Raw genomic sequence first — 3970 nt, forward strand, 5'->3', positions numbered from 1 at the left:
GAGATGAATAGCCCTGGACAACCCCCCTAGAACTGCTTCACTCCACCGCTGCTCGTTAACATGAACAGGTGTTCCTCATTGCTGCCAGCAGACGTTGGCAGGTATGAGGCAGACGTCTGGTGTTCTGTTTCAAATGGATTATATAGTTAACAGTTTTAATTGGACGACCTGGTTTCTAAAAATAAAAATATCAGACAAAACTAATTTGATAATGTGAACGTCTGTAAATCGGCTGTGAGATTTAGAAAATTGCTTAAGGGGGAAACACCTGCAAATCCTGTCAATGGCACCAAATTGGCTACAGCTGGTCCAGCAGCGAGGTGTTTATTAAAGTTGAACGTTTTAATTTATGTATAATGAACGTTTCAGTCAGCTTGTTGCATGCATGTGAGCAGTTCGACGGTGAYTGAAGGCGAGGTTTTGTAAAGGAGGGTGAATGTGACAGAAGAGCTGCGCTTCGTGTGTATCCACTGGAGGGAGTAAAAACTGCCTTTTAACAGGAAGAAACCACAACCAGAAGCAGAACCAGGATCACAAACATCAGCACCAGCTTATTAAAACCTGCTGAAAACCAGGAGCAACAACCACAATTTACTGAGATTCTGACAAGTATCAGCTCTTCCTCCAAAAGCCCACGAGTCTCAAATGATGGCGGCACTGACAACACTTTTCATTGGCAGAATTTCTTTATTTTTAAAATACAATATTTACAAATGTGACACAAATTCTCTAAGTTGGGAAGTAAAACAACATTCAGTTCAAATAAGTTCTTTATGATACAAAAGTAGAGGCAAAGGCAGTTTGTAGGAAATAATCGAAGGAGGACGTAGAAATCGAGCTCTGATTCAGATAAAAGACAGTGACTGGGTCAAATTTAGTTTTGTGAATGCATAGTTTATCATCATCATCATGTCAGCCAGCTGTGTACATTACACATATACTTTAAATACTTGTGTTTCTGTAGATTAACTACACCTACCTGATCTGTTTTATGTGCTGCTGTTCAACCTGAGATTCTCCAAATCTCTTCTAGTTTTTCCTTTCAGTGCACGTCATATAAAATACCGATGAAAATGAAAAACTCCTTTCATTTTATGAGATTTGTTTCCTTTTTTTATTGAAATTTCTGTTTTTAATTGAAATGAATAAAATATAATATACATATATAAATTACTCAACTGTCTGTGTTTAGTGCATTTTGTTTCTTGGCTCAGACTAAAGTGACGCGCTTCATGAACACTAAGCCCTTTGCATTACAGCATTGCCCTTCATTAAAATCCTACATTAGGACGTTTCTTTTTGAAAACAGACTTCTACACAGCAAAAAAATTAAACACCTACMAAATAAATTAAAAAAAACAACATTCACAGGAACGCAGTGTGTGCAGATCATGATGCTCAACCTAAAATAAATACAAGTGAATCAAAACCAGATCACAAAAATAGACACTCATAGAGGTAAAAACAAAAAAAAAAACATTCAGAAATAAAGTGACAGATTAGATCTATTGAAATGGGGTTCTGAATAATAAATATCTTACCTGTTGTAGATTGCTCACTGAACCAGCTCAGATGTTTAACTCTAAGTTTTTGAGTTTAGAGCTGTTTAAGAGGTTTTGACATTAGCCATTAGCCCATCCGTCTGGTCCGGATTAAACTCTATTTTTCAAAGAGCTACCTACAACACTCAAAATATTACATTTTCATATATCCCCACTTCAGAAGATCTGAACTATCCCTTTAAGTGTGCTTCATGTTTTCAAGAAATACGACTCCGTCTTCATCTTCAACTCCATCGTCGTCTTCATCGACATGTCCAGAGTCAGGACTCATCCGCCTGGTCTACGTTGGACAAAACACTGCAAAAAACAGCAGATTGAAACAATAAAAAAAGCTGAAATTGAGGGAGAACACTTTTAAAAATGACAAAATGTGGGATAAATATACGGGGGTAAAAAAAAAAAGAAAAATAATTAATTTTGGCTGATGTAGTTTAGTGCCTGCAAACACAGCTTTTGTTGAGTTTCTTCATGACATTGCAGAGACTAAAATATAAATTGCAGCACATAACGAGCTCTAAGATCCCTGTGAGTCTATGACCTATAACAGGCCTGAGCTGCAGCTGATAACGGTTTATGTTTATGGTGGGTCACAATCCTGCACAATTTAGAGGTTTCTCTGCTCCAACACACCTGGTGTGAATTAATGGGTGATTAACAGGCTTCTGCAGAACGTGAAGAGGTAACTCAATCACAGCATCAGGTGTGTTGGAGCCGGGAAAACAAGTAAAACCACGCCGGACTGGACACCCCCCGGTTTAGGAGGAGGGAGGGGGTCAGACGGAAATACGCTGGGTGGCAGAGAGGGGGCGCTATCGCACCACGAGCAACAACACACATTGTAGACGTAAACAAACCTCTCCATCCATCGCTCAGACCAGAGCTGGTGAGTGAGGCAGGAGGACAGACAGGATGAAGAGAAGGACGGGAGGACAGAGAGAATGTGAAAGAAAAGAGACAAAAGTTTACACGAGGGCAAAACATAACACTTGAATCATTGCTGCATGATACACATTTTCTTGTTTTTTTTTTTGTTCTTTTCATTACAGAATGTAAAACGATCTCTGTGCTTCATTTTAGGGTTGTTTACAGATGCAGCCTGACTGGATGATGCCTGAAAATGATTTTGGATCAACAGCAACAACATATTAGTTTGACCAGACATCCTGTTCACATGCATGCGRGCGTTCAACACAGAGTCTGAAACATGTCAGGGGGAGTTAAAAACACGACACAAAGGTGGAGACGAAACAAACAAAAACTCTTGAACTGAGCCGACAGAGAGCGAACAGGGATGCAGGTTTGTCTGGTTAGAGACAATCTAATGCACGTGTCAAACTCAAGGTCCACGGGCCAAATGTGGCCCTCCGCAGCATTTTATGTGGCCCCTGAGAGCATCAAAGATGAATAAGCATTTGATGCTTTAAAGGCACAGTGTGWAGGATTTTGTCAATTCTTTTAGCCGAAATTGAGATAATCACTAATGACAATAATTAAAAAACATGTCTAATCATTGCAGACAAAGACCTTGTTTTATTATTTTTACCTTATAAAAAGCTGTTTATATCTCCATGGTTGCGGGTCGCCATTACAGGCAGCCGCCATCTTGTCTACGAAGGCTCATGAAGGACAAACTGCGGTGGCGGCGTCAAAAACGGTTTTAGTTGTAATACTATAAATGTAATATTTGTTGTCTGTCATTGTAGCTGGGATAATTTTACTTATTRAAGCTCATAATCTTACCACTTGAAACATCACTAGCCCTGAAGCTGCTGGTAGACATCGTGGTTGGAATTATCAAAGGTTTTTGACACCTGAGAGACACCGTAGCAACTCCTTTGCGTTTGGAAGCGGGGGGTGGGGGGGAGGACCAGGGAGGATGATTCAACCACTCAACCACTAGATGTCACTGAAAACAACAAATCCTACACACTGTGCCTTTAAAGCCAGCATTGACCATAAACTATACCTCCCATAATACGATTATTTTACCTGCCAAATTACAACATCCCATCACTAGGTGGAGCTGCACAGGGTTCAAAAATAGCCTGCAGTTGGTCATGTGTAATCTACATTTAGCTGTTTGTTTTTGCTAGCTACTTCTGCTGCAGCCTATTTGTACTGTGAAGTGGGAACTTCCCACTTACAAGTCGTAAGTTTAAAGTGGAATACCCCTCCAGTGGGAATTCCCTGTTAGAAAGTGGGAGATTTCAGAATTCAAGATGGCTACTCACCACAACTCATCAGTGAGCAAAACTTTTATACGTTCATTTATAATAATATTTCTGTATTATTTATTTCACATTTAGTCAGTCATACAGTCTTTATAAAATGATGTGTTAAAATGCTGTTTCTATGCAGGAAACACCACATAGAGCTCAGTTATTGTTTGTTAGCAGAGCTAAAAGACA

The 3970-nt window shown here is 39.5% G+C and overlaps 1 long non-coding RNA gene across 1 annotated transcript; it reads right to left on the reverse strand.

Annotated features, from left to right (window-relative positions):
- Positions 1-667: 667 nt before the first annotated feature.
- LOC106524146 (uncharacterized) lies at positions 668-3051 on the reverse strand. Its single transcript, XR_001310974.1, has 2 exons — positions 2417-3051; positions 668-1859 (listed from the first exon to the last, which is right to left on the reverse strand). It is a non-coding gene; the product is annotated as an uncharacterized LOC106524146 (long non-coding RNA).
- Between the last annotated feature and the right edge of the window lie 919 nt (positions 3052-3970).

The sequence above is a fragment of the Austrofundulus limnaeus genome, unplaced genomic scaffold (assembly GCF_001266775.1).
Source record: "Austrofundulus limnaeus strain Quisiro unplaced genomic scaffold, Austrofundulus_limnaeus-1.0 Scaffold177, whole genome shotgun sequence".
Taxonomy (NCBI): Eukaryota; Metazoa; Chordata; class Actinopteri; order Cyprinodontiformes; family Rivulidae; genus Austrofundulus; species Austrofundulus limnaeus.